General features: G+C 43.6%; 1 protein-coding gene across 4 annotated transcripts in view; it reads right to left on the bottom strand.

Annotated features, from left to right (window-relative positions):
- RALY (RALY heterogeneous nuclear ribonucleoprotein) overlaps positions 1 to 17,747 on the bottom strand; it is a 206,819-nt gene extending 189,072 nt beyond the window's left edge. For 2 of the 4 annotated variants that reach the window (XM_082226474.1, XM_082226473.1), the window contains exon 1: positions 17,531 to 17,745. The gene's annotated coding sequence lies outside the window, so the exon portion shown is untranslated. Of the gene's footprint in view, positions 1 to 16,689; positions 17,454 to 17,530 lie in introns of those variants that run through there. The other 2 variants (XM_082226476.1, XM_082226475.1) reach the window with 2 other exon arrangements.
- Positions 17,748 to 23,330: the final 5,583 nt, after the last annotated feature.

Here is a 23,330-nt window from a genome sequence, read left to right as displayed (position 1 = left end):
AGAATGCAATAACCAGATTGGCTTGCAGGAGCAGCCCAATCAGGCCTCAGGAGGAAGTTAATCAGCCTATTAGGTCGGGAGGATCCTAGAATGCAACAACTGATTGGCCTGCAGTAGCAACCCAATCAGGCTGCAGGAGGGAAGCAGAATCAGCCAATCACACGGGACCCATTGTGTAAATAATGTATGTAAAGCCTGAGGTTCTGGGGGGAAAGTCAATTCACTGTTTACGAGATGCAATAAAGAGCATGAAATCACTACGTGACTCTGAGTATATTTCAATAATGCAAGGGGATCAGGCGAAAGGCCTGTCTATTCCAGCATTCTGCTCTCACAGCAGCCAGCCAGATGCTTAAGGGAAGTCCACAAGCAGGCCATGAATGCAGAAGCACTTTCCTCACTCGTGTTAGCCTTTGCGTGGAAAGGATGTTGGGCTTGAAGGGCCATTGGCCTGATCTAGAAGGCTCTTCTTGTGTTCTTATGCTCCCAACAGCTGGTACAAGAGAGGGCTGTTGCACTCACAACCTTTCTGTGGATTTCCCACAGACATCTAGTTAACTACTGTGGGGGGCAGGATGCTGGACTAAAGCGGCCAGCAGAGCTCTTGGGTTTTAATGCTTCATCCAAGCATTGTCAAGGCAATTGAGCTAGGATGCAGGGTTTGTTTTTTTCAGTCTGTCATTCATGAAAAGAGAAAGATCCACCTCCACACTCTATAAAGTATGTTCTCAATTAAAAGCTGGTAATAACACTTAAAATGTGTATGCATTTCTAGGAATTAAAGCCACATGTTTTAGCAATTGAGGGTGGCTAGTTTGAAGCTTCAAAATGCAATCACTCTGGTTAAAATGTTAATTTGAGTGTAGACCTGGCTTTCCCGGACCAAATAAGAGTAACAAGCATATCATTTCACAAAGGTCAGCCTACAAAGAAACAGGAGAAATGTAGGATGTAGATCAGCTGAGCAGCCTTTCTTTGCTTTTTCTTAAAGAAAAGCTGCCATGGCACTGAACTCAGCTGCACTTTACTGTCACTCAATGTTTGTGCTTGGAGAAAAGCACAACCTGAGAAAATGTCTGAGCAAGAATCCAAGTTTGTGCTTGGAGAAAAGCATAACCTGAGAAAATGTCTGAGCAAGAATCCAAATTATGAATACTGTTTGATAGTTTTGAGGATTTCCTTCCTTCCTTCCTTCCTTCCTTCCTTCCTTCCTTCCTTCCTCCTTGTCTAAGTAATTAAAGGTAAAGGGACCCCTGACCATTAGGTCCAGTCGTGAAAACTCTGGGTTTGCGGTGCTCATCTCGCTTTATTGGCTGAGGGAACCGGCATACAGCTTCCGGGTCATGTGGCCAGCATGACTAAGCTGCTTCTGGCGAACCAGAGCAGCACACGGAAACGCCGTTTACCTTCCCCTGGAGCGGTACCTATTTATCTACTTGCACTTTGATGTGCTTTTGAACTGCTAGGTTGGCAGGAGCAGGGACCGAGCAACGGGAGCTCACCCTGTCACAGGGATTTGAACCACCGACCTTCTGATTGGCAAGCCCTAGGTTCTGTGGTTTAACCCACAGCGCCACCCGCATCCCTTTTAAGTACTTAAAAGCCTTACTAAATCAAGTTATACTAAGTCCATAGCATCCCCCAGATCCACCAAGCTTGTAACTCTATCAAAAAAAGAAATGGGATATGTCTGGCATGATTTGTTTTTGACAAACCCATGCTGGGGCTTAGTCATCATAGCATCCTTTTCTAAGTGCTCACAGACATACCGTTTAATTATCCATTCTAGGATCTTTTCTGGTATTGATGTCAAGTTCATTTGTCCTCCTTTTTGAAGATGGGGACAACCAGTGCTTTTTTCCAGGAGGCACTCAAGGGTATGCAGTACCAGCACTTTTTTTGTTTGTTAAAAAATGTGGCACTTACTGTAACAACTTCATGGTGAGTACCAGCAACCATTTTTATAGAAATAAAGCACTAGGGACAACATTTGCCTGCCTCCATTCTATGGGGACCTCATCTATTCTCCAAGAATTCTCAAAGGTTATAGAGGCTTCACAGGCTCCTTTAGTACTCTTGGGTACAGCTCATCAGGCCCTGAAGATCTGAATTCATTTTAAGTAGCTAGGTGTTAGATTCCCACCTTTCTTCCTATCTTGAGCTGAACCTCCTTCCTTGAATTTTTTACCCTATTATCACCAGAACACTGCTTTCCTTTTGGGTGAAGACAAAGGCAAAGTAGGTGTTGAGCAATTCTGCCTTCTTTGTGTCACCCAGTAGCATTTCTCCATCTTCTGCACATAGAGGACCTGCCATCTGCTTGTTCTTCCTCTTGTTTCGAACATAGCAGAAGAAACTTATTATTTTTTATTATTTCTAACCTCTCTCACAAGCCTGAGTTCATTCTCAGTGGTGGCCCACCTGACTTTCTCCCTGCAACTGTTGGCTCCTTGTGCACTCTTCCTTTGTGATTTCCCCTTTCCCACTTCTTACACATGCCCTTCTTAAATTCAAGCTCATCTGTAAGCTCCTTATGTAGCCACATTGGTTTCTTTGGATGCTTTCCAGGGTGGGGGGTGGTTGTCAGAGCTTCCTCTGCCTCTGCACCCCCATATGACACCTGATTTCAGCTTAACTTCTGCTTAAGTTCTTCAATTTTGAAGTCATAAGCATTCTGCTGGTGCATCTCACACAAGAAACTTCACTGGTTGTGGCTTATTAGTACACCGTACAGCTTGCCGATATTATTTACACCACATTAAAAAGATTGGACGGCTTTTTCTTGGATGCAAGAAAGCCTTCATTCCCACTGAAGATTAAACAAGAAAAATCACTTTTGATGTCACTGCAGTGGCAATGATTGTACATTTGATGTTGTGCAGTAGAATATTAGATTCATGCAGAAGCCCTTTCAGTGGAATTTTACCATTCAACTTGTTCCTTCCCAGGTCTTTGCTTTCAGTTGATACAGAAAGTAACAGCTGAGAAGTGTAAAGTACACAGATCAGTTAGAAATGCCCTCTGATCATTTTGACAAAGAAATCTTTGAGATATCATTTTCTCCACAATGCAGACTATGTTCTGGTTAAGGGGAGGGGGCATGCATGTGAAAACCACATAGCAACCCCTGGAGTTCTATGTAGACATAATCCTTAACTATACTGTTTTTCTTAACCATGGTTCAGTTTTACAGGTGAATACCTAAACTATGGTCAAGGACAGCCTGCAAATCAGTTTTCAATGCCAGTCTGAAGTGGATTTGCAAACCATGGTTCATGCTTACAGTGCTGTGGCTGCATTAAGCAAACCATTATTAGGCAGTTTTACATCTTACTCTCTTGCAAAAGGTAGCATGCAGATTACACTGGTTTCTCCTTATATCCACCTTCTGGGGCAGAGCTTAGGTCAACAAGCTGAGACATTTTGAATCTTAACTTTGATTGGGTGGGGAGGGGGGAATCCACCAAAACCCTGTGGTTAGCACTGGGATGGTTAATATCAGACTTGCCTGTTGGGCACATAGCAGCCTGAATAGAGCACTACACCTATGAGTACACATGCAAACATAGAAAGCAACTCAGGCAGCCTAGAACAATTTAAGGGGTAAATCCAGACTCCTGGCAGGCAGCAGATGGCGCATCTTGGCTTGACCGAGTGGGGCAGGCATTTACACAGCCTCCCACTTATACTGGCCCGGGTGGAAGGTGATTTGACAGGGAGGAATAACTACTTATTTTGCCAGCTTCCAAGGTGGCAGTGTAATGAGGCATGGAGTGGGTCTCAGCATGGTCAGTACAAGATCCAGCAGATCCTATGCTTGCCCAGTCCTGCCCAACCCCTCCCTGCCCCTGGAATGCCCTGTTGGGGACATTTCCACTAGCTATCACTAGTGGGAATGTTGCCAGTAGTAGCTTCTGTCTGTCTGGGCAGGTACATTGGGGTGCTCCTCACTGGAGGGACTCCCCCACCAATGTTGGCAGCCAGAGAAGGGACACCTCCATATAAACCCAACCCCCTCCAACACTGTGGAGGGGGAGATGAATTGCTTTGCTCTTGTACTTCTGATCTAAGTTTTCTGTATTTGTTATCTGAACAAGCAATGCCTACCTTCACAAGATTACAAGGAAGCTCATCCTCCCTCCTCTCTAAGCATAGATATCCAGTCGGTAAAACTGGACCCCAAAATCCTCAAGCAACTGATCAAATGAAATGTAGCATAATGATACTTTATTATAGGGAGCTAAGAGGAAAAATAGATGTATATATTTCAGAAAGGTTTTTCTTTTTTTAAAGAACACATTTGAAGGGTTTCAGGCTGCTCCTTACAGCCTCATACCTCATAATGGAATGTGTGTGACAATGAATCCTCAAGAAAAATTATCATCCTTCAGTGACATAAGCAAAGAAACAAGGAGCCATTTACATTGCTAGAGCATTGTTCAGAAAATGATAGGGATAGGGATATAGGCACCATCACCATTCTCGACTGTCACTAGAAAGTACAGCATCAATCTCTAAAGTACAATGAACACTGTGCTATATGAAATCCATCTTGCAGGAGGTAGCCTTAACAGTGCCAGCAGAAATGTTATAAGTGAAGCTCTGTAAAATTAGAAAACTTTGCATAAGGTCATGGTCTCAGATAGTACATTCTAGCCACAAGGTTTATCCGCTAACTTTAGGATTTCTTTCCTTTGTGGTGGAGACAGGGAACCATACTGCATCTATTTCAATGTCTGTCTGCATTCTATTATCATGTTGTTCCAAATGGTTTTTATGTAAATTTATTATTGTGAACCATCCTGGGCTTCCTTTGGGGACGAAGGGTGGTTTATAAATGTGAAATAGGCAAACAATGAATAAACAATAGTTGAATAGTAGAGCACGCGCTGTGCATGCAAAAAATCCCAAATTCAATCTCTAGGTAGCGCTGGAAGAAACCCTGATCTGAAACCTTGGAGGGCCACTGCCATTAGTGTACATAATCCTTAGCAAAATGATTCAGTAGTTTTGACCCAGGCCACATGCACACCATTCATTTAGAGACCTCTATTTCCCTACCAGAGCTACAATTCCCAGATTTATTGTGAAGAGAGATTCATCGATAAACCACTCCGGGAATTGTAGTGGCCTCGGTATAAGGTAGCTTGCTATGAAATTATTGGATTTCTGGATCCTACATTTGCAGGGGCAGGGAGGGTGTACACCACTTCTGATGAGCGATGTTGCCAAATTCCCTGTTGCTTTTTTCATCCTGTAATAAACAAACATGTTGACAAAAATGCTCCATATTTCTAGTGCTTAGTGTGCAAAGTTTGCTTCAAATATGCCACCATTTGGAGAAGGCAGGGCTGCCAACTTGAATAAAATATTATGCTCCGCATAATCAATCACGTGATGCTGTGCGCACACACCATTTGAATGGGAATGCCCATCAACTTTGTTAGGGCCCAGCCCCCTCAAATATTTTATTGTGGGGGCCGAACCCTCCCCCAGCCTCCTATGGGAGAAGGGAAAGCAAATGCTTATTAACAATGAGATCTGCCTTTTTGTGCACATGTTGTGTAGGCCTGCCATGTATTCCTTTGGAGAGAATGAGCAAAAGCTTGAATACCCTCCTTGGCTATGGGGAGCCTGTCAGTCTCTCACCAACCATAATTGCCACCTGATATAACATTTGAATGCTGCAGCAGTCCCACGACCTAGCTAGTTTTGACTCTCCCACAGCACCAGCACATGCCAATTAAGTTTCTAGCACTGAATTTTATATGAGCCATGGAACTTGAAACCTGCTCTCTTGTCTTTCAGCTTCCCTTTCTTTCCCCATCCCACCAATCAAATGGCTTTACACCCCCCACCCCCGTTGCTTCACTAACAGTTCAGTCAGGGTTCAGACAAAAGGACAACACAACCAGCAGAACTTTCAAAAAGCTGGTAGATAACAGATGAAAATCCACCACCCAGGGGGCTGGCCCAAGACATTGTGTGGCCTGAGGCAAAGTACAAGATGGTGCTTCTTCCCTTTCATGTCCATGGGAAGGGCTATGGCTCAGTGGAAGAGTACATGCCTTGCATGAAAAGGCTCCCAGGTCGCCTCACTAAGGCTAGAGAACAGAGTTGACAGATCAACAGTTCCAAAAAAATGGGCCCTGCAGGCCTATAATGCCTAGTGGGTGGATTATCAGGATTCTAAAATGTGGAAGTCACATAATATTCTATGTGGATGAAAAGAGCAAGAGAACATGAAAATAAAGGCTACCATTGGCTACTAGCCATGATGGGAATGCTCTGTCTCTACTGTCAGAGGCTGTATGCTTCCAGTTGCTGGAAACCACAGAAGAAGAGTGTGTGTCTTGCATTTGAGTCCTGCTTGTGGGCTTCCTGCAGGAATCTGGTAGGCCACTGTGAGAACACAATACTGACCTAGATGGGTCAATGGTCTGATCCAGTAGGCTCTAATTGTGTTCTTAACAAGGAACAGCCATCATTTGGCCAACACAGCACTATGCATGGGCAGCCAATGGTGAGGAAGTCCCCCCCCCCGCCCAGCCGGGTGGCCAAATTCCTCCTGGGAATCCTTTAAGGCTTAGGACTAACATAACATGTGCATATACATATAAGTATGTGGTTGGTGTATTAAGGAAAAATCAGGAGGGTTCAAGATTATGAGGACAAGACCAACAGCATATCATAGTTAACAGGAGATAAGAACTCACAACATAAGCAGGAGCATACCAAGGTGCATACAAAATGCTTTGCTAACACTTCAAATATAGAAATGGATGAGCACCAGTTTTCAATAGCTAATATACTTACATTATGGATTTCAGCAATAAAATGCTTAGCTAAGGAAGCATAACTTGATGGATGTCTCAGATAGACCAGCGGAACAAGGCCAGATACTTGTGTATTTCAAGGAAGGATGAAGTAATGTTCTTGTCTGGGACAGATAGCAAAGAACTAGGTGAAAGCGCTTCGCCAAGAGACTAATGGGGCATTTGGGAACCAGTCAGAAAGAGACAAGCAAAGTTGAATGGAGATAAGGACAGGGGATAAAAGGCTACGGCTGACAAGGTACAAGAAGTTGAGATTTCTGCCCATAATGGTGATAAATGAGTAATAATGACCACATAAAGATGTATGTAGGATCAAATGCAACAACTGCTGTGCCATCATAAGTATTGGGTTGGAATTGTACCAGCACTACTGGATTTCATGCCAGCAATGTTACGAGTGCAGCAAATGACCCATCTGCCACATGCAGCACAGGATTTTTGCATAAGCTGATGTCAAAAGCTGAATGTGGGCAAACCAAGGGCAGGACTCAGAATGCCTTGTTTATGGGTCTTTGCTGATTATCAAAGACTCAGCTAGGATGGTTCTATTTGCTATGTGCAAAATTAAGGTGCCCTCGCTTTAGTTGAACTCCACCTGTTGTACATCAACATAGGTCTAGCCAGGATGCCAGAACAGCTGAATCAGTGGAAGCAAATTGTAGCAGAGTTTTTAAACTTGCAAGTTCAAGGCAGCTCACTGGTTACACAGATCCACAGGATCTGGGTGTTCAACAATCGTACTTTAAGTAAATCTCAGAGAATTTGCTTTTCTTCCTCTGACTGAATCATTGTTAGTTGCTCTCTTTGTTACAGAGTGATGACTGGTGTTGCCAGTCTCATGCTATGGAATACTCTTCCAGCAAAGATTCAGCAGGCATCCCCCATTTTGACTTTTAGGCATCTCTTAAAGACCTTTTTATGCCAGAAAGTCTATGCCGTTGTTTAAAATTTTCTTGTGCAGCCAGTGATTTAAATCAATCAGTCATTTTATTTGTATGCCACCTTTCCAAAGTCAAACCATGCCCAAGGCAGCTTACAACATATGAAAAAAATCACACAACTGCAAACATAGCAAAAGTAGTCATAAGCAACAAACAAATCATCAAAAAGTTCACATCCAAACAGAACAATTTACACATAAATCCCAAGATCCTATTTATATCTATAGACAGATCTCTATCTAGATATATAAAAATAGCAGCAGCAACAACACCCCCCAATAGAAACCCCTAAACTATACCTCAGCTTTGTTCTGAACTGCTTTGAATGGTGTTTAATGTGTTTTTTCTTGCTGTACACTGCCCTGATATTTTATGAGATGGTAGCATATACTATAAAAGCAAATAAAGCAAGTAAGAGTTAGTCCTGAAGCCCAAGACCCCTGAAGTGATCATGATGACTTTCCTTGTGTTCAAACAACCTTGTTATCAGGCCTCTCAAAAGTAATAAAAGCAGACCCTGTATAATGACTGTGTTAAAAATTTAGGCCACAGCAAGGGTGCAGTCAGACATGGGGATTATTGTGTTAAGATTTCCTGGCTATAATGCTAGTGCTTCTGTCCCAGTTTCTAACATTCCTTTTACACTGCCTTACTTGTTGAGTTATGGAACAGTGGCTTTTTGATCCGTTTACCACCTTGATTCTATGTCATGCTTAATTTCATTTACACCACTGGACATGGCATGATAGAACAACATTCATAATTGGGCATGGCATGCTGTCACCATTTATGCACATGTGTGCTTCTTTTCCCCAATGACTCATCCATGAAAATGGCGGGAAAGAACTGTATGCTGGAATACCACCCCAGTTTTTGTCAAATGAACAAGTGGTGATATGATCCATGAAAGTGGGGAAATTATAGCGCATAACTGCAGTTTTCCAGGTTAATGGGGTTGCAAACAGATTTCCCCCCTCAAATCAATTAACACGACAGTGAGCTATTGCTTCGTTTATTATTACATCATGCTTTTTGTTTTTATACTGTAAACCACACTAAGATCCTCGAAAGAAGGGTGATATATAAATAATAAAAGATTCTGCTAGGTTTCCATAACGCCAGGTTTTTTACGTCATGTAAAAGGTAACATAGGTAAAGGTAAAGGTACCCCTGCCCGTACGTGCCAGTCTTGCCAGACTCTAGGGTTGTGTGCCCATCTCACTCAAGAGGCCGGGGGCCAGCGCTGTCCGAAGACACTTCCGGGTCACGTGGCCAGCGTGACATCGCTGCTCTGGCGAACCAGAGCCACACACGGAAACGCCGTTTACCTTCCCGCTTGTAAGCGGTCCCTATTTATCTACTTGCACCCGGGGTGCTTTCGAACTGCTAGGTTGGCAGGCGCTGGGACCGAACGACGGGAGCGCACCCCGCCGCAGGGATTCGAACCGCCGACCTTTCGATCGGCAAGCCCTAGGCGCTGAGGCTTTTACCCACAGCGCCACCTGCGTCCCCTAAAAGGTAACATAAAGCATGATAATTGTCAGATAAAGAAAAGCTGGGGAAATAGAATAAAGTACTGTCTGAATACAACCTAAGACATCACTGCTGTCACCTGTCAGTGAACAAAACTGCACAGAACCATAGCAATTTATGTCTCAGAAAGATTCTGACAATCATTCACTAACATCCTGTTCTGAAGAAAAATCATAATTATCCAAACTCAACTAGCAGAGGGGAGGACGAGGGAACAACCCACACAACACAAGGCCTCATTTGGACCCCTTGTTAGTTTGGACACCGTGGCTCAAGAATTGTACTGAATCCTTCTGCCCCTAGTCTCAATCTGTAAGACAGAGGTGGGGAACTGGAAGGCCAGATTCTGACCTCCCTCAAGCCCCACAGGCTACTTTCATGTGTGGGTAGGGCTGCCTATCTGTCAATCATGACATCAGGTGAAAGCAAACTGTTTGAGGGCAAAGACACAGGGCTTTCCAGGAGCTGAGATCAGCAGGGCCTGAAAAACCCGCTTTCCAGCAGGGAGCCATGCCTTCACCTAGCAGAGATGGGCAATAAACCTTGTGTCCCCCCCAAAAAAAAACCCTAACTGTGACAAAGTGCTCCAGGTGAACACTTGAAACGTCTTGAGGGGACCACCTGGCCATTCAACTTCATGCTCAAAGGATGCACCTTGTCCCCCTTCCCAAAGGCAAAATAACAGCAACAGCAATCCTACTAGAGCAGTATTGCAATGAATGAGCTGCTCATTTGTATGATGCAGATTCCATTTTAAGCACTTTTTAATTGTCATTACTAAAAACAAAGAGAAGAGTCAACATATTTCCAATAAAGGGTAGAACAGGCATCTAGCATAAGTGCTTCTGGTATAGATGAGTCATGGGGAACCTGCACTCCTCCAACTATTTCTGGACTCTCCCCACCCCTGAACACTGGGAGGCATCTGAAGGGTCACTGGTTTCCTATCCCCAATATAAAGCATTCTGTCTCATGACACAGGGGGAGACTTGACAACCTATTGTGCTATCAAACTTGGTAGAATGTATTTAAAGTCAGTAATTTATAGCTTGGTTTGCACATGGCATGGCACACAGAACAGTTCTATACATGTCTGCTCAGAGTTCTGCCCCACTGATTGCAATGGGAATTATTCCCAGGTAGGGATAGGATTAGTCTTAGGCATCAGGCACATTTTTCTTTCTTTATCCTGGCATTTTAACCTATGCAAACCAACTATTTTGAAAGATCTTCTCCAATGCATTTATTATTATTATTGTGTGTTACTGTACTAACGTGCGTGTGAACCCGTGTGTGAATAAGCAAAAGCAATGGGCTAAATCTTCTGCCACTTCTGCCACAAAAAGAAACTTCTTAGCCCCGTATGATATGCCCTAGGTTAGAGGTATGGAACCTCCAGACCACAGGCCTAATCAGGCCCCCAAGACCTGCCCATTTGGCCCATGAGGACATGTATGGCCTGCCCTACACCTGACATCATAGCTGGCATTATGCCTTCACTTGTGGCCCTGTGGCATCCCAAAGGGCAAGAAGGCCTGCTTCTTATTTAGTTCAATGCCTCTCTCTTCTCAAGGGTTTCCAAGGGCTAGGCGAGGTCAACAGCTAAAGATACAACATGCACATGCCCTGCAAAAATGTAACCATCTGCAAAACCATAGCTGCTTAATGTCAACCTAAGCAGGAGTTTTAGTGTTTTTGAAAAAGCCTTATCAACTATGATTCCTATATAGGGGAAAAGGCAGTTCCTTCCTCTAGAAGGCAGAGATACTAGATTTAAATCTAGTAAGCCATACCTTTAAGTGTGGCTTCTTACATGCTCATGACTTGACAGCTACAACATCAAGTGACAGGTTGCTTGTATGAGACAGCCATCCCAGCACAAACATCACAGAGTAGAGATTGCACGTTGTTGAATCTCAAACACTGTATGGAGGCGATTGATGCACTGAAGTGAGAGTCCCTGGATGATAAGAAGCCACATGATGATGAGCTATCATATGATGCCTCTGCAGGTATGAATCAGCTCTTCTCCGATTCAGTTTTAAAACGAATGACACTACATGCTACCATGGCTGATTAAGACAGTGATTTCAAGACAGACGGTGGCACTCAAATCATTTAGTAGACTACAAATGGACTACAGCAAGAAGCAGATTTAAGATTGCATAAATGGAAAAAAAAACTTCTACAAACCCATTTATGTTTTGGCTTATGTGAATTAGTGTGTATCACCCATGCCTGCTCATGAAGCAGTCAAGTGTAAAAGTAAATCCACATTCCTCAATTTATTAAGGCTCCTGAATACTTAGATGTTACTCATTATCTCTTTCACCACAATCATCTGTAATCTAGACTTTTGTAAAACAGCCAGAATGCAGTTTCTGTAAGATAGCCTTCTGCAGCCTGGTGGCTTCCAGACTCCAGCTCCCATCAGCCTCCATGGTTTTGGTGTCAATTGTGGTCCAAAATATCTAGAGAGTCAGAGGCTGGGGAATGCTGCCTTCACCAAGTACAAACCTGACCTTCTAATTAAAATAGATAATTCAGACTTGAAACCTTAGATATCAAATTCACCTGACAGCATAAGAGCATTAAATGCAATGGAAGGAAGAAAACAGCTAGAGCAAACTATCCCACTCAACAGCAGTGTATTCTTATGCAAGAGAGAGATCAACTTAATCATAGATGACAACTTCTGAAAACCTTTGCTTTGAATTCATCCCTGGCATTTTTCTAGGCCAGCTTGAAAACAAAAGCTTTGTCTTCTTTAAAATGCAATAGCCTCAGGCATCTTTGCAAAAATAAAAAAGTGACATATCTCAGGTCTGGGGGAAAAAGTCTGTTCCTGTTGCCTTCCCTCTAAAAGCTTCTCTCTACAATTTAGCTAGATTCAGATTATCCAGATCAGCATGAATTCTACAGATTAACCTACTCCTATAAATATAGGTATGAAAAGTGTAGGTTTAGGATTACATTTTAACTACCTCATTACAGCTTTATGGGTTGGAAGAAAATCGCTCGTTATTAACCCAAGACACTTTTGCCTAGCGAATTTTTATGAATTTAGAAAGCATTTGCTGTGGCAATATATGTGAATGTTACATCTATTCAGCTCATTATTTCAGACTTTGCTCTCCCCTCCCCTCCTGGGCTTGCTTATATTGCACTCTTTCCATAACTGTATTCTCCCCAGCCTATCCACACACTATTTTCTAATGCATGTCCAACAAAACTGCATCCTGTGAACATGCAACCTGTATTTAAGCCTGAAATAAAACATCTCTTGAGTTTCTTTCCAAGTTTGAGTTTCTTTCCAAGTTCCAAGCTCCTGCACATGTCAGCTTATTTTTTGAGCTTGAAAATGGAGACCTTTGACTTTAGTGACCAACAGTGTTTGCTGAAAAAACCCTATAGATCTTGCTTTTACCATTTAACTAAGGATGGAACCAATGAAATAAGTTCTACCAAGGAATAGCAAACAAGAAAAGGCATAGAATTACAAGCTTCGCTCCTCCCTGTCTCCCCATATATGCAAAATTAATGACTATATGTTGACACGTCTCTTAACCATGATTGATGCTAATCAAGATGGTTCCATACCATCTTGATCAGGATTTTAAAATCACCATTAGCTATGGCTAAGGGACAAGTTGTTTAGGTTTAATCTCAGATAAGCCACTCTCTCCATCCCACCCTCTCATGTTGTAGCTGAATGAAATTCTGCCTATCAGGGAAGCTACTGTGATTTTACACCCAGAAGCCATTTCCTCTTACAGTCTCAATTTAGTTGCTGGTCTGGAATTTCCAAACACAAATAATCATCATGGGATACGGATCAAAATGTTCTGGTTCCATTATTGAATCACTTGCAAACTGGCCAGTTAAAAGCACCCTTGCTGGCAATGCTTGTGTCTCCTTTCTCTGAACAGCTAAAACTGTCCAGTTTTCCTTTCAAATAAATGATCTCCATCAACAACCCTGATCTTCCTTTCATGTTCTGCAAAGCAGAAGGCCTGTAGCTAAGGTTTTGGCTGATGAATACACCCACCCACAATCCACTATGGGAGTATGTCCTCATCCTCTGTTGTGTCTAGGGGTGCCCACACATTACATTCAACAAGTGTGACCTCTGTACTTGTGCGCTTAACAGTTGAGCTGTATAAATGTGTACACAGAAATGCCTGTGTATGTGTAGAGACAGTTCGTATCCGTGCTCAGTGTAACGTGTGACTAAGCTCTCATTCTCTAGTTCCTCTCCCTAACCCTCACCTTCCAACCCAAGTGTTTCCCTCTCCATCTTACTATCCTTTTCCCCTTTCATACCTGCACATCCCCCTCTCTGACGCATTTGCTATTGGTGGCAAGTCTTCCCGACCATGAGAACAATGCAACATAAAACACTCCTCCCCAACCCCTGCCTTGTTATCTGCCTTTTCTAAGGCAACAGTCCTCATAAGGCTCCGCCTTCCTTGTTTTGCCGTTCCCTTGAAATCCATCTACAACTTTTATCTTGACAGTCAGAGCCCACATATATCCTCCAATGGGGTTCAGTTGGGCAGCAGAGGAATATTAGTCTACGGTATGTGCCTCAATGCCTTACATTCTAACTAAGCCCGATTTTTCTCTTCAACAAAAACATCTATAAATATGAATAATACCACTGACAAGCCACTATTGAGAGCAGGTAGCTTTTAAGAGACTCTAAAGAGCTCTACTCTTGCTCCATTACTGTGATGTTGTCTAGATTTTTCTCACACAGCCTGAACTCCATTGCCAGGGAAGTTATTTTCTTCACAGTTCTTTTTTTAAAAAAATAAAAATGAAGCAGTAGCAAGAAAACCCTGCCATGTAAGATTTTAGTTCTGTGTATCCTGCTTCTCTACAGCCACAATGGGCATGTTCCAGCCAGTTATGAAGATTGAAATCCTACTGATTGCTGTATGTATTTACCTCTCCCCACACTGGAATGAACAAATCTCAAAACTGCTAAACTTTTGATTGGATTGAGCCCAATGGATGTTGCATTTCATTGTCTTATTACAAAAGTCCTGTACATGATGCTCTTTTAAAGGGGGAGGGAACCCCAACCCCTGTTCTTAGAAACTGTCCCTACAAAAAAGCAGGCACAACTCATCTTAGAAAGGTAAATGCAACAGAACAGTGAAATCAATACTTTAAAAACAGAAAGCCACCATTCCGAAACATCCTCTACGCAGCCCAACCTGCAAACCAGTTAAGCTGAAGTTTAGGGATTTAGCTCCAATGAATTGGTTTTTAGCACGTAAGCCTGGCCCCTGGAGCTGTTATTCCTCACTGATTGCAATGCCACACTTGATGAATCTGACATATTTAGAAATGGATGCATAAGCTCACCACCTGCCTTTCACAGCTTATTTGGTTCAAGAGATCATGCCAACGATGCCCTGAATTTGCATCTCATCTCCAGCCCCCAACCCCTGCAATATTACCCACTTCCTGGATGTTCTCAGCATATTCATGGGACTTCAAATGGCACATACATTAAAAGGGAAGTCGCTTTAGGAAACAGCATGTTTTATAACTATACATTTTCAAATGCACATCCAAGGATGCTTCATCACAACCTATTCAGGAAAAGTACTTGCAGAAACAGGAGCCTTTGCCAAGATGGGACAGCATTTAAGGTCAATTAAAAGGTGATCATGTTGCTAGAAGGAGCAGAGGTGTTGATTAATGTACTGAGAAGTATTTGTATGATCACTTGTAGTGCATTCCAAGTATTGTGCTTTTAAATTCTACGTGTTTCTTTTGTGTGTGTTTCTAAGTCACCTTGAGGCATTTTGTGTAAAGTTTTTAGTAAGTAAATAAATAACTAAGGTTTGGGAGCTCAATAGCAACCTTGAATTGTTCACATCTCTAAGGGGCAGCAGTGCTGCACTAGCTCAGCTGGTTGAGAGACGTATTAAACAGAGCTCATGTAATCTTTACATGTCTAAACAGTACTCCATTCTGAAGTGAAGATCAAGTGTGCTACTGCTGGGGTGTTGGGTTTGACTGCGAAATCTAGATCCAAACATCCTGCAAAGTTCAGTGCAAGGCTCCGGGCAAATTCACTACTTCACAAAGCTGTTGCAAGACTAAAATAATTCTTTTGAGCTCCTTTATTGAAGGGTGTAATAAATGTTCTAGATATGTCAGATTACTCACAACAGCAAACCTTCCAGTGGAGCCAAAGTTTCTAAGCACTGAATGGAGGCATTTTGCTTTGGGGGAAAAACAAGCGTGGAGTCGTTTTGTATTTTTTAAGAGCTCAGATCTGACTGCTCGCCATCCTATATAGTGCATGTCCCCGAACTGCTGAAATCAGTAAGAAGCGTGTTTCTAGGAAGCAATATGACATTCCCACATTGATAGGCCAGTGCAGTAACTACGACGACGTTTGATTTAGATGTGAGAGGGCAAGGTTCAAATCCCAGCTCAGTTCATTGCACAGCCTTGGGCAAGTCACTAACTCTCAGCTGCACCATCTCGAAACCCAGTGAAGGTTTCTAAAGAGGACTGAGGATAAAGGGAACTGCAGTGCACTTGTGTACTGAAATGCACTTTTAAAATAGTACTAAGCATGCACAAATGTTTCCTGCTGAAAGAAACCTAAGCAACATAGCAGGATGTGTGGAGGGCCAACAGCTCAGTGAAAGAACACGTGTGTGGCATGCAGAAAGCCACATGTACTGCCAGTTTAAAAGACCAGGTCACAAGTGATGGAGGAGGGCAGCCTCAGAATAGATCATACTGGGCCAGATGGACAAGTAATCTGACCTAGTATAAGGTGGCTTCTGATGTTCTTATGATAAAACATGTGTTAAACTTATCTTGCTACGTTAGCTCTTGACTGTTATCCCTTATATATACATATCTGACAGTGACCCAGAGATCAGATCATTCAGAGACTATTCCGGCCACACTGGCACAAGACCAAGCTTAGGAAATTATCCATCCACCTAGCTCAGTATTGTTTACACTGGCTGGCAGCAGATCCACAGACTACAAGCAGAGGTCTCTCCCATTCCTGCCTGGAGATGCCAGCAACTAAAGCTGGGACCTTCTGCATGCAGGACATGCTCTAGCACAAATCTGGAAATCTCCCCCGATGAAGAAAACTTAATTGAATGCATTTTAAAAATTGAGTAAGGAGATGCCCCCCGCCCCAGCTGCCCCCTGCACAACAGTGATCTACAAATAACATTTGCAATGCAACCATCAACAAACCTGTCAGATATCATGGACAGAACACTGGTCATATAATTTATGTCACAAAGAAGCCAACACACGGACATCAAGTACACTTCACTGGGGAAGGGTTGACAACATATATTTGGACTGTTTTTATTTATTATTACCATTATTATGAATTTTGGTGCTTCTCCAATAGAGAAAGGGATTTGACCTATACTTTGGGTTCTCAGAGATTCAGAAAACTTTTTTCCTTTCTGAGCACCTGGCTATCTGTAGGCACAGTAGCACCTCTGGTCTCTTTGCCCCTTCCAGACGCTCCGTGGGACTTAAAACAGGTGGAGGGTATTGACGTAGTACAAAACATATTTGAAATCCAATTGGGAAGGAACCATTTTTAAAAGAAAAAGGAAAAAAGATTTCATTTCTGACAGGCATGTCCAATTCCTTTATAAAACAAAACAAACAAAAAAAAAAAGTCCAAGAAAGTGGTATATCATTCGGCAGACACAAGAACTATACCCTTTTTTGTAATAATGAAGAAAGGGGGAGAAAACACTTAAAAGTTCAAAGACCAAAGAAAGAAAACCACGCACATTAGGCAAACATTTGAAGAAGGGAGAAAAAAGGAAAATGGGTGGTGTTTTTTTTTTAAATTTGAGCAGAGGAGTGCATAAGACAAGGTTGCAAAAACCAGAACTAATTGTTGTAAAGGAAAAAACAGAAGGGGGGTTAAGCAAAAGGAAAAAAATAGTTTAGGGGTGGGGGGTGTAGGAAAGAGAGCCAAAAAAGGGTAAAAACAGCTGCTAGACCTCACACTGCAAGGAAAACAAACGAATAACAACAACCAAGAACAAAACAGGTAGTGTCTCTTTTTAAAAAAGGAAAAAAAGAAAACCACAACCAAAAAGTAATTCATTATTCATCTTATGTTGTCAATTTGAAAAGAACAAAAGGGGGGAAAGCAGTTGGAGGAGGAAGAGAAGAAGAAGCGGGGGAAATACTCACCAAGCAAGAAAATACTCAGAAGTAAAAATGTCAAAGAAGGAGTGAGTGAGAGACAGGGAAGGAGGAAAGAGTGAGAGAGCCACCAGCACAGACAGAGTAATAGCCCAGAAGCAGCAGCCCGAGCTACCGCCGGGTTCCCGAGCCAGCGCCTAACGCCAACTCTACCGAGCTGCGAGCAAACTGGCAGAGCTTAGAGTCCGAGCGCTAAGAGTCCTTCCACCAGAACGCACCATCGCGACGACCGAAGGGGGGGAAGGAAGCGATCACAACTCGACGGTCTCCCGGCTTATGCGCCCGAGAGCGCGCCAAGCAGCCACCCCTTAAAGGCTCTCGAAGAGAGGGAAGGGGGATTTTGCTGGAAAAGCCGAGTGCCGCCGAGCAGAGCTGGGGGGAAAGGCTGAGGCTCCGGTTTCCCCCCACTCATTATGGTGTTTTTGGAAAAGTCCGCTCCTGGAGGTAGCGGGCTGGGAGGAGGGAAGCGAGAGGTGGAGAATCGCTTCTAATCGGCGCTTGACTGTTCTCAAGGATGTGATCCCCTTAACGAAGCGGTGCAGGCATAGTTCCGACGATCCTGGCTGGGTCCTCCTTTGCTGGGGGTGGGTGGATCTTCGCCAGACGTGGGGCTTGGTGGTGGTGGCAGGCGGGGCCGGGTGCCTGACAAGCAGGATGGATGAGATTCTGTGCAGTAGACAGCTGAGCGCAGCAAATAAAGGGAGCTGATGCAGAGACGGGCAACCTGTGGCCCTCCAGCTGTTGTGGGACCACAACTCCAGTCGCCGCTGGAGTTGGGAGTGCAACACATCTGGCTGGCTACTTGTTCCCTATCAGAATCATAGAGTTGGAAGGGACCACGAGGATCCTGCCTATCCTGGTGTATTAAGATTCTGTCTGTGCAAAAGGAAGTTCTACTGCATTCAGTGGGGCTTGTTCTAGGTAAATAGTTATAGAATTGTGGCCTGAATGAGACTGCAAAAGATGCTTTGATGCTGTAACCTTCAAGTGCTTCTTGGGTATCTTCTTCTATAGAAGCGGTGGGGAGCCTGTGGCTCGCCAGATGGTGGTTGGATTACAACACCCATTTTCTCTAACCATTGACCATGCTGGCTGGGGAAGATAGGAGTTGGACTCCAACAGTATCTGGAAGGCCGCAAGTTCCCCACCTGCAAAGTGGTGTGGTGAAGCCTGCAGTGTCTCTGATGCACCCATAAATATTCTAAGCAAAGTTCAGGTTTGCTAACACCTTGATGAGGAAGTTAACTGATGAGAGAGAGAGAGATAGGCAGGAGAGTTCTCAGAGCATCGCAAATTGGCAGTTATGGGCTAAACCATGGTGGTAATAATCCCATGACAGAAGTTAAAGTCTCATCCAAAGAAAGGCTCGTAAAGTCAGTTTAGTATAAACCAACAGGGAGTCGTGGCTTCGACAAGCCCAAGCCCATATGAAATCAAGGTTTTTTAAGCATGTCTAATGCTTAATCTATTTACTTATTTAAATCTAATTAGTTAAAATTAGGGGTGGTGGCTTACAACAAAAATATGCAGACAAAACACATACAACACATAAAAGTAACCCTATCCTTTAAAACACGCAACACAACAAATCACTGAATGGAAATTACTAATAGCAGCAGCAATCAGGTCTCTCTCTTCCTTCAAAGGCCTGCCAGAAAAGGTGGCTGCCAAAAACTAAAGGGAGATGGGGCCAGACACACCTCTTTCAGGAGGTGGGGTTTGACAAGAGAGGAGCTGCCATTGAAAAATCTGTTTCCTGGTCCCCAACACCATGCCACCAGGAGGGTCTCATTTGCTGATTTGCTATACAGACCTGGATAGGAACTTGCACAACTGCTCTCTGGCTAGTAATGAAGCATTTTGCTAGTAATGAAGCATCTCACTCTCTCATAACACTAGAACTTGTAGACATCCGAAGAAGCTGAACGTTGGAAGATTCAAGATAAATAAAAGAAGGTACATCATTAAACAATGGAATTTGCTCCCACAGGAGGCAGTGATGGCCACCAATTGGATGGCTTTAAAAGAGGACTGGACAAATTCATGGAGGGTATTAATAACAACTGATAGCTATGTTCTACCTCCACTGTTGGAGGCAGTATGTTTCTGAATGCTAGTTGTTGGGAAGTGCAGGAGGGTAGAGAGTGCTGTCGCAATCAGGCCCTGCTTATGGGCTTCCCATGGGCACCTGGTTGGCCACTGTGAGAACAGGATGCTGGATTAGATGGTCCATTGGCCTGATCTACAAGGGCTTAGTCTTATCTTCTTATTGTGACTCATGATATTGAGCTGGTGCACCAGAACACTAAGACTGTCACACAAAGGCAGAAGCTGAAAGTAGCATAGCTGTGTCTGTTAACTTACAACTTCACATTATTAGTGAATTTAGCTAGGTGCAGAAAAGGAGGGGGTGAGCTTGGAGAGGGAACTGGGCAACAATCTTCAAATTCCTATCAACACAGACCACTTTGAACCTGTGCAACACAGAGCAGCTGTAAAACATGAAGATGAAGTGCCCAAGTCCTTATTATTTCAGTTGGATGGTCCTATCCCCCACAGAGCTATCAACCACCAACCATCAGTAGCAGTCTCCAAATAAATAGGCTCCATCTGCCTGGAAACAAGCTATAGTTATCACAAAGTTCTTCCTCTGCAAGTGTGGCGCTTAGCTGGCCAGAACTTCTGCTTCCTCCAACAGGCTTCTGTTCTCCATGTAGACGTTCCTTTGGTGGAGCCAGTATCCATTCCATGGGAGTTGGCAGTAAGGAACAGCAAGGACCCAGAGACGCCTGAGATATCTTCTGGCTTCCTGCTTCTACAGGGATTGGGAATATGCGGCCAGCTAGGTATTGTTGGATTCCAACTCCCATCAGCTTCTGCCAGCACAGCCAATGTTCAGGGATGGTGGGAGTTGGAGCCCAACAACAACTAGAGTTAGATAGATCCTCTGTCCTTGCGTTAGGAGTGATCCTATGCTTGTGCCCTGATAGAGGGCTTTTTGTAAGCTTCTGACTGGCCACTGTGAGAACAAAATGCTGAACTAGATGGGCTTTTCGACAGATCCTGCAGGGATTCTGGCATAGGATATAAATGTACAGTGGCACCTCGGGTTACATACGCTTCAGGTTACATACGCTTCAGGTTACAGACTCTGCTAACCCAGAAATAGTACCTCGGGTTAAGAACTTTGCTTCAGTATGAGAACAGAAACCGTGCTCCGGCGGTGCGACAGCAGCAGCAGGAGACCCCATTAGCTAAAGTGGTGCTTCAGGTTAAGAACAGTTTCAGGTTAAGAATGAACCTCCGGAACGAATTAAGTACTTAACCTGAGGTACCACTGTAGTTTATTAAACTGGCTGAGGAAGAATGAGCGTTTTGGGGAGAGGTTCATTAAGTTGTAGTTGCAAGCCCTGAACAGGGCAGGGTGAATGAATCACTGCTCTTTTTCTCTTAGAGCCATTTCCCCTTATTGCTTTTGGGGGTCAGGTAAAGCCAGAGAAGCCATGAAACCCTCACAGCATGGGAGGATTCCTTGATTCTTCCTCAACACTAGTTTCATACCTATGATCATGTGCAGCGTCTTCTACCCAAGCTTCCCACTACCCTCCTGGTTCAGAACTCTTTGTTTCCAGGCAGAGTCAAGAGTCGTCTGAGGCATGTGATTCAGATCCACTGCTGAAGCTGAGCAGTTCTGGCCCTTTGAGTTGCCTGGGTAATAGGTGACCTCCTGGGAGCCAGATGTAAGCTGCTCTGAACTCCTCAGAGGAAGAATAAGGGATACGTTTAATAAGGACAGGGCTTGAGTCAGTCTGGTATCTTAAGACTTCTGACTAAGAGGTATAAGAGGGTGATTGCACTGAAGGGTGCTGTATATGATTCTACACTCAGCCTGATTCCAGGGCAACATAAAAAAGTCAGCCTTCTATGACTTGTAGCTTTTAGGTTTTGGAATGCAAACTTGACTCACCAAATGGGATAAATTATACAATCAACATGCCTTCAATCCAACCCAATACACTCAAGGATGAAGGGCATCAAAAGAATGTGGTTTAGCCCAGGCAGCCAAGTTGAGTGTGTCCAAAAGCGTCTGTGTCCAAATGCCAGAGTGCAACTCCTGATGCATTAAAGCAAACTGTTTAAGTCTAGTTGTCCTTGATTCTTTATCTGGTCAACAAAGCAGAGTTTCTGCCTGCTGCGCTCCAGACTTTGGATGCTATGCTGTGCTTTATTTATATACTCAAAATGCCCCCAAAGCAATGAACTTCTTATTAACACCAAAGAAATGCATAATAAACTCAATACAATAAATTCAGTCAATCAAAATAATATAAAACAGCAGTCACCAAATACCCACCAATCACACTAGATATACATTTGTGACTTGTGTTCATACTTACATCACAGACACAGCTCCTCAGCATTCTGCCTGTCTCTTGGAATCTAGATTTGATGTTTTATTGTGCTTTTAATATTCTGTTGGGAGCTGCCCAGAGTGGCTGGGGAAACCCAGCCAGATGGACAGGGTATAAATAATAAGTTGTTGTTGTTATTATTATCGTATATAATCATGCCCCCTCCCTTGGTTGCTCCAATCTCTCTTTTAAGAGCAAATCCATCCACAATCAATCACCCACAGGGAATGCTCATCACCCCACACCCCAAAGGATAATCACAAAGGGCTATATTCCCTTTAGTGTCCACCCTTCAAAGCTGCCCCCACTGGGGGCTGTCCACTGGCAGCAGCCCAGCCTCAACTGCAGATCCATATAAATAAGTTTCTCCCCTTCTGGAAACCAACAACAGCTGGTTTTGGGTGCAGCTAGCGAGGCAAACTGTCTGACTATTCTAAGAGGGTGCTGTTCCTCAGCTGCTGCAGAAAAGGGCTGGGAAGGCTAAGATGGCATTACCAACTAGCTGGCAGCAGTCCTGCTACTGCTCTCTGCCTCCTTTTGCTCACTCCTGCTCAGAGGCAGTATCAGAGTTGGACATCTGCCCAGGTCCCAGCACTCTGCCAGGACCCACCATTGCTGATGCATAGATCACCCAGCTTCCCAATCCTCTGGCTAGGGGCTTAGCTTTGGGAACCTGTAAGAGCTCTGTTGTTGTTGTTGTTGTTGTTGTTGTTGCTACTACTACTACAATTTATATACTACCCTATACTCTCAGGTCTCAGAGTGGTTCACAAGATATACCTTTCCATATAGAGTTTCACATATTAATGTGAAGAGGTTATCACAGCAAGTAACATTCAAGGTTGTCAAAATAAAAAAATTCCTTCCAGTAGCACCTTAAAGACCAACTAACTTAGTTCTTGGTATGAGCTTTCGTGTGCATGCACACTTCTTCAGATACACTGAAACAGAAGTTGCCAGATCCTTCTATATAGTGAGAAGGTGGGGAGAGGTATTACTCAGAAGGGTGGTGGGAATGGGAGATTGGCAGATAGCTGAGATGAGCCTGTTGACGACTCTTAACGACTGCAATAGGTCTTACAGGAAATAGGTCTTGCAGTCGTTAAGAGTCGTCAACAGGCTCATCTCAGCTATCTGCCAATCTCCCATTCCCACCACCCTTCTGAGTAATACCCCTCCCCACCTTCTCACTATATAGAAGGATCTGGCAACTTCTGTTTCAGTGTATCTGAAGAAGTGTGCATGCACACGAAAGCTCATACCAAGAACTAAGTTAGTTGGTCTTTAAGGTGCTACTGGAAGGAATTTTTTTATTTTGACTATGGCAGACCAACACGGCTACCTATCTGTAACTGGATTCAAGGTTGTGTTAGTCA

This window comes from Podarcis vaucheri (assembly GCF_965113315.1).
Source record: "Podarcis vaucheri genome assembly, chromosome: 6".
In the NCBI taxonomy this organism is placed as follows: Eukaryota; Metazoa; Chordata; class Lepidosauria; order Squamata; family Lacertidae; genus Podarcis; species Podarcis vaucheri.
This window is presented reverse-complemented; position numbering and strand designations above follow the sequence as displayed.